This window comes from Leguminivora glycinivorella, chromosome 2 (assembly GCF_023078275.1).
Source record: "Leguminivora glycinivorella isolate SPB_JAAS2020 chromosome 2, LegGlyc_1.1, whole genome shotgun sequence".
NCBI lineage: Eukaryota > Metazoa > Arthropoda > Insecta > Lepidoptera > Tortricidae > Leguminivora > Leguminivora glycinivorella.
Window position 1 is genome coordinate 31510155 of NC_062972.1, and position 8674 is coordinate 31518828.

An 8674-nucleotide genomic window follows, 5' to 3' on the forward strand; every position below is an offset into this window, starting at 1 on the left:
GCGATAAGTTGTTTTGCCAAACGTTTATTTGGGAAATGATAATTTGGGAATAATAGTTTGGGATGTGAAACTTTGGGAAACGTTTTTTGGCGAATCGTCAGTAAACCGTTTTATTGTATAAACGTATCTCATTTTTATTAAACAATTAAAGAATCGAGACTTTTCTTGATGACAACTTTGTTACATGAATATGGTTTAGATAAGAATTTAAAGGTACCAAATAATGTCTGTGAATCGTTTCTATTTTCTCTCCAAAATGTAATAGGTAAATGTTATCAGTGTAACATCCCACAAACTCACTGTACTTCAAAGTTAAGAGACATTAGAATCACACGTTCAGCATTCTGAATCAAATTAAATCAATACATTACATGCACACATGAGTTGCAGCCGAACTAGTTCACTGGGGCGCCTCAACAACTTCTAGTTCAATAATGCCCTATGTGGCTACAGTTAGTTCAAACACTCAGACGCTGTTACTCTCTGACAGAAGTGGCGATAGAAGCGTTTGGTCCACATCACTCGTCTTTTGTTACCTACGTTTGGGAAAATTTCTATGTTCTAAGTCAGGAATATTTCTGCAATCCAATTTAGAAAATATAGAATGAAATTTGCAAACATCAATAAGTTGTGTATACCGAAAAAATCCAACTACCCCAGAACTCAGTCATTTCATTGAATTATTGGTTTTTGATCGTAATTATTTTTTGAGCTTTGAATAAATAGTTGGGCGAAACCCTATGGTATTAAAAGTTATAAAACAGTTTCACTTAATTTATAGGCACTTACCGTTAATATAGACTGATTTTAGAATAATTTATATTGTATATAATACATTGTTATTTGTGAAACCAAAGGCCATGTTTATTATAATATTAAATAACGTTTAAATCCTTATAAGCACTAGTCCAAAATTAAGGTAATTATGTCTTGTAAATACTATAACCAAAATAAGTTTACTTTAAATTTAAAATCCACATATAGAAAAATAGTGTCGATAAACAACTTAAATTATTTAACTGACTTGTTAGAATACTGTTAACATTTTATATTCTACATCCTTATCCACCAATTAAAATATTATATAAAATATCATTTCCTGTAGTTATCGACATCCTGTTTAATTATGTTCCAGTGCAAAACTGTTGTAACATAAAGCAGGTATAATATACCTGCTATTCTTAAATCTGTGTAAAATGTCTTATAATATTTTTATTTATATAACCAGCATCAATAAATGGTTAAAATCACCAGCAAAATTGGTTGACAAATTATTATTTTTTCCAAATTGAGAAAAATCTGTAGGTACAATTAAAAAAAATTTACTAAAAATATATAAAATAATATTTGTAGTTCATTTTTTTCAGTTGACGTCGTTCATGAACAACATTAGATTTAGTTTTGCTAAAATAATTGTAGTTTATTGTTACTGTTATTGTTTTTATATTAATGACTAAGTGATTATACAGGAATTAGTTAATTAACTAAAATATTGTTTACTTAATTGTTAAAAACTTATGCCTAGATGTGATTCGTTAAATAGATATTGAAAAAGTTCTGTAAAATAGTAGTAAAGTAAATTTTTTCCATATAATTATGTTTTTAAACTGGCCTGTAAATTCTTAATGATCGTGTCTTTCGTGATTTATAAAAAAAAATATTGAAAATTCTTAAAAAATATTAAGATTTCATGTGCAGCATATTGTTTTTATATAATGTATATGTTTAGAACCTACTTATTTAAATCCTCTTCCAATATTGATGTAAACTCTTCTATTATAGTTTAATTGTAAACTATTCTATATCAATTTATTTTATTGTTTGCCTATTAATAAAATGTTATTGTGCATTAAATAACACGTGATTTAGTTAATAATGAAATAATTAAAAATATGAAGGTTAAGCAAACGTTAATAATAAAAAGTCATTGTATAATCCTGTTTTATTCATTTATAACTAACTACCTAAGGTACAGCGGGGCAAATCTCGACTGGGGGACAAATGTAACTGGTCCATTTTTTCCACGTTATACAATGTTTGCATTATTAAATAGAGTCTCCACCGGTTATACATGGTAGGCGTGTTCAGTGAATACTTGTAGAACTCAACATCATAGTGTAATAATGGAAAAAATGGATCAGTTACAATTGTCCTCCAGTCGAGATTTGTCCTCTGTACCTTATAGGAATATCTCTCTCTTTGCCTAGCCACATCCCATTTCACTTGGGGTCAGTCTTCGCCACATTTTTCGGTTTTGGGTCGTCGTGTCATTGACTAGGGCTTTCTTTAGGTCTTTGTTGATATTGGACATCCAATTTTAAGGGGAAACTACCTAGATACGAATAAAATTATCTAAAATTCGAACTGTAGTTTAGGATGAGTTGGATATTGACATAGCCAAGCATGTGCGTATTGTAACGCACAAAACTGGCAAACGAATCGGCATGCAAGTATTTTGTACGTTGCTGGCATGTCAGTTGTCTAAGCTACTAGGCATGTGTATCGCAGGCCTAACTTTCATGTATCCTCGCTTGTATTGGCGTATTATTATGAGCAAGGCTTTGTAGTTATGGAAAGTTATGCAATCAAATTCATAGGTAGCTTTACTCTACCTATCTATGGATCGGTACATATTTTTGAAATATTTTCAGAGGTCTTGTGAACAACATTACTATCGTACAAATGAACAAGCGAGCTTACTTATCAGAAAAGCGGAAAAAAAATCTTTAAAATAAGGTGTATTAATAGTTCTATACAAAGTCAGTCCCTATTTCCAGAGCATTCCATTCGACACGACTCAGCAACTCCACACACGAGCAAAAAGCTCCATTCAACCCTGTTAGGTTCGTAGTAAACAATCGATGAGTTATTATCTCTCGGTCGCAGGCTTCTATTCAACGCAGTATAAAAGAAAAATAATATTCACCTGCTTTTATTGCAGGTGAATTATGAATAATTCAGAACGCAGCCGCAAACGGGTGATTTGTTTCTGTTGGCATTTTTGAACTTGGAACGCGATGATTTCTCTTTTGTTTGTGTTTGAGGCAATTTGAGGTTTAAATTGGCTGATTTTGGTAAGAATTTATTGTCTTGTTTTATTTAGCTTCAAGATCGAGTGAGGAATGTCGACATCCGACGAGAACAAACTCAATGGAATTGGCCGGGGCATGTTGCCAGGCAGAGTGATGGCATGTGGACCAAAATGTTGACCGAATGGGGGCCGCTATCGGATGTAAGAAGCCCCTGGCATCCGTTGGCTCGTTGAGTGAACGACATTCGAAAAACTGCGGGGCACTTCTGGATGAGATTAGACCAGGACCGGGATAAGTGGCGTACAGAAGGGAGGCCTATGCTCAGCAGTGGCTAATGGCTGAAATAATGACGATGATGTGTCTTGTTTCTGGTGGAATTATTGAACTTGGAACGCGGTGATTTTATGCCTAAAGTTAAAATTTAAGACCTGTAGGTGTCATTAAATGTGTTCTAGGTGGTTATTGTTTCATGAACCCTGTTTTATGCATTACTTAGCTACAAGCATAATCAGCAGTATAAGAAGATACTGCTAATAAGTCGAATATTGCTAGGTACTTACCTATTTACAGGAATGAAGATCTGCCATATGTCTGAGCAACATCACAAGAAGCAAAAGGGGTGATTTGCGTTCGAGTTAAAGTATTCGCTTTAAAAGAAGTGAACATTGTCAAATTTTATAGTAACCGGTACATGCACTATTTTTTAAGTGTAAAGTGTAGCCCAGTTACATAAAACATTGCAGCCAAATAGACAAAAAGTTAATATACCCATTGGCATGGCACAGTCTAGTACTTTATCCTTACGACTTTTAATCCAAAACTCATTTAGTCTGAATCGTATGTAGCTCGTACACATAAGTTTCGGGAACTAATCAACGAAATGTCATTTGGTTTCCACCAGATTCTATGAAAGAACTTTTCAGGAATATTACGGTGTTGGCTGAAACCCAAACAATTTTTACTTTGGACTTCAGTTTTAGGATTTTCGCAGTAATAAAATCTTATGCTTACGCTAAATCCAGGATATCTAGACAATGTCATAATTAGAGTTTTAAATGATTCACGGTTTGTGTTTGAGCTTGAACCCAAATATTAAATAAAACAGTTTTTTAAAATATTACCATTTTTAATGAATTTTCTATACAATGAGAGGTTCTAGTCTAGGACACGTAACAAAGAGATATTTTTGGTTAGAAAAGAAAGGGTCGCTGGTGCCGAGCACCTTGCTTTTATAGTGACGCGAAAGGGGAAACTGTGGCGCTTCAGTCTTCATTCTTATTGGTCCGGCAGGTCGAGGCGCTGGCCGCTGCTCATTGGATCTTCGAGGTGACCGGAGGTTGGCTGTCCTGGACAGTGTTGCCAGTCATGGCGTTAACAGTTAGTTTCATTAGACTTACATTGACCGGGATTAGACCGTGATTACCTTTTTGATTTTTATTGAGGGTCTACATACATATATCGCACACGCACATAATTGCTTACCCTTGTAGCTAGCTGACCAGGCTAGCTCTTCCTATTCGCTCTTCTGTATTGACGCGACAGTGTCAGTCTGCGTTTTGCATCATCGACTGTCACTTCGGATAGGCCGTCTGGGATTAAATAGCTAAGCGAAACTCTTCTGCCGCCGTCGACAAATAGCAATCGACGCCAAACGCCGACAGAAATGCAGTCTAGCTTTGTCCCACCAATACACAAGAGCGATAGAGATAGATAGCTAAGAAACAGATATTATTATCGCGAGCGTTTGTACATTCGGCTACGCACACTGGAACCTGTTACGTGAACTTACAATTCGGCGACGGGGCCTGACTTCTCATCGAAAAATTTATACGATTAAGTACCTAAACTTTAGTCATAAGGAAATAAATGATCCTAGATACATATATACATACCTACGTACCGTTCAAAACCATAACCCTCTTTTTTGATAGGTATTGTTAATTGTTAATTATAATTATATAATGTCTAGACAATGATTAATCACTTTGCCTAATACAGCTAGGCATTATACATAATGCTCTTATTAATCACTTGGTCCATAACATATATGTTATGCTACATAAGGAAGAGCGGAGACTCCAAGTGCACAAGCTATTTTTGCTTATAGGGAGGCTTGAGCGCTTGTATTAATCTTATACTTTTAAACGAGCAATTCTTGTATATTTATTTATTTATTTATTTATTTATTTATATATTTATTTATTTACACTGACGATCTCGGAAACCGCTCTAACGATTTCGCAGAAATTTGTTATGTGGGGGTTTTTGGGGGTGAAAAATCGGTCTAACTTATCCTTAGGTCCCGGAAAACGCGAATTTTCGAGTTTTCATGCGTTTTTCTTCGCGCGCCATCTCGTGTGCAGTAGTTGTACTGTTAAGACAGAATTCTTTCGGTCGATGTAAGTACAATTTATTGCAAACACTAGATGGCGACACAGGTCAAGGCTAAAACGAATAGAAAATACACTATTTGAGTTTTTGTGGCGAAATGCGCGCCATCTCGTGTGGAGTAGTTGTGTTGTTAAGGCTGAGAATTCTTTCGCTCGATGTAGGTACTATTCATTTTTGAACTAGATGGCGACACATGTCAAGGATACGAAACAGAACCGAGCGAAGCTCGGTTGCCCAGATATTTGTGTAGTTTATATGAATAAAGAATTTTGAATTTTTTTTTGCGTTACCTTAATCTGGTAAAAAAGTAGGTGTTTAAGAAATTTAATAAATGAAATAGTTTAAATTGAAAATTATTGATTATACTTTAATCCCTCAAAGGACCTTAAAGCTTATTAAAGTTATGTCTAGATGAGGTTTTCATTAGTGAACCGAAGGCTTTCGGCTAAGACCTTTAGGATCGTTAGGGCTCAGAGATGTCTTTCTAGAGTTTCTAGGAATATAATTAATTTCATATTCCAATTTATTATATTGCCCAATTTATTAAATTAAAGTAGTTGAAAATACATCTTGTATTAGATTAAAATAAATTAAATTGTTTAGAAAACGAAGTCTCAACTTAAATCGTCACTTCTTAGAGCAAAACAATAAAAAAATCGTCAGAGTTAAACAGTACACAGTGCGACGAATTGCAGAGACAAGTTGCTAGCCAATCTCCTAATACACCACAATTAAATAAATAAAAATTAATTAATAAATATTGGGGGACACCTTATACAGATCAACCTAGCCCCAAACTAAGCAATGCTTGTAATATGGGTGCTGCGGCAACAATGTACTTACACCGTGTCCAATAAGTCCGAATACTCACATTTTACCTCAGTTCTAAAGATATAGGGATCACAGGCCATCAAATTCTTATTTAAACTAAAGAGTATATTCTTCTTAATAAAATACAAGCACAAAGTACATGAAATTTCCGAAGTGTCTAAGAAAAACAAAGAGGTAAAGTGCCAACAAAATACTTGCTCGGCACGCAGGTGACGAGTTATTTTTTATAAGGAGAATCTGTATGTGATAAAACAGACGCCACGTGTCCAAAATAAACTATTGTGGGTACCGAGGATAGATAACGTTCCGGGCAACTAGAAAAATGTGCCTAGGTTCCAGAGCTCACCATTGGCCCAGGTGTGGGATGCAGTATGTAAGCGAGGTAAACTACCTTCAGTACTTACAGATAAAAGCGTTAAAATCAACGTTTTTTTCTTTAAAACCAAGGTTTTGGAGAAAAAAATGCCTTAAAGTTAAAAAGGATGCTTGGGAATGAGTATCATGTGTCCCAACAAGACGCACCTCCAGCACATTCGGCAAATGGTATTTTAGCGTAGTTTCAGACTAATTTGGCAGTTTTTTATCCGAAACATGAGTGGCCACCCAGGCCTCCAGGTTTAGGCGTATTAGACTATTTTGTATGGTCATACATGCTTTGAAGACTAAATTTTTATAAAATCATAAACCTAGATCATTTCAAAAAGGTTATCGAGAGTATTTGGGATGAAATGTGAAGAAAACGGTGCGTGCCGCGTGTGATCCGTTTGAGAAACGTTTGAGGCTGGTAAACAAGTTAATGCTGGAGTTATTCCAAAACATTTATTGTGAATGTAGTAAATAAGAGTGCCATTCATAAAATATAATAATAATGCAGTAACTATTTGTTCATTTTGTTTTATTGGCTATTTGTGCTGTATTCAAACTTATTGGACACGGTGTACTTATATAGATAAATACATACATATTAGGGTGATTCTTATTTTATCAATGTTAAAATGTTCTATGTCTCACCCCCTCAGATTGTTCTCTGGTACTAAAAAATAATTGTAATTTTTTTTCAGAATTTTTCGTTACATTTTAGGGGTCGCTACCACACGTTGAAAATTTTGATTCTTCATACAAAATGATTTTTTTATTACTTTTTTTCTTTTTTTATGATACTTATGACGAATCATTGTATTCATGTACCTAAAATTTGATATAACATTACAGCTTAATTTTTTTTTTACGCATAAAATTCGTGTTTTAGGTGTATTAAACACTGATTTTAGTGGATTTTATTGACTTGTACCAACAGTACAGGAATAAAAATTAATAAAAATCAAACGAAATTATTCTTAATATCAAATATCCTTAAAAATAGCTTTAAATACTTTAAAACATTGTTTTAGACAGAAAAAACGAAAGAAAAAATATATTAAAAAAATCATTTTGTATGAAAAATAAAAATTTTCATTGTGTAGTAGCGACCTCTAAAATTTATCGAAAAATTCTAAAAAAAATTGCAATAACTTTTTAGTACCAGAGAACAATTTGAGGGGGTGAGACATAGCACTTTTTAACTTTGATAAAATATGCAACACCCTAATACATATAGAGGTATATGTACATAGAAAACATCCATGACTCAGGAACAAATATCTGTGCTCATCATACAAATTAAATGTCCTTACCGGGAACCAAAACCAAGCAAACTAAACCAAACCAAATTGAACCAAGTATCCAATAGTCGACTTCTACGATACTCACAAGTCACAACATGAAAATAAATGGTGAAATTCACCCAACACCACACGGAAAACCAAAAACTATTATTGAATAATAAAATTTACCCAGTGTAAGTACCCAGGTATAGTTCAGTCACCGGCATGAAGAAGTGATGATTTCTGTACCTTGTCGCTTTTAATCGTTTGACGATTTCATATGACATTTCCAACAAGACGTTAATGTGACAAGGTATAGAAATCGTCACATATTTTTGCCGGTGACTATTCCGTTCCGTGTTTCAGCTATATACGAGCCAACTCCACAAAATTCGCCCGCATTCGGTAGTATATGTGAGCCCCGGGAATCACGGGAATTTTTAAAACCCTCGCCGGCACGAGTACGCTTGTGTTCCTTTGTTAGCTGTTTTATGGGCTGATTTTTTGAGAATTTATTTCCCGAGGTAGTTTGGTGGCAAATAATTTAACAATGGTTCTGATGTATATATCTGCAAAATTGAACAGAGGGGTCGTAAGTTCGCAAGGTACATTGTCGGTTTTAAGGATAGAAACACTTCCGCACTGAAGGATTTAAAGTCAAATGTAGGTATATAGTTGTAGCTCATTATTGAAAATCCAGAATAGTTATTTGTTTTACAAGGGGGAAAAGTTGTTGTTTAACCGCACGTGCCAATATACCCGAGTAAGCGAAACATT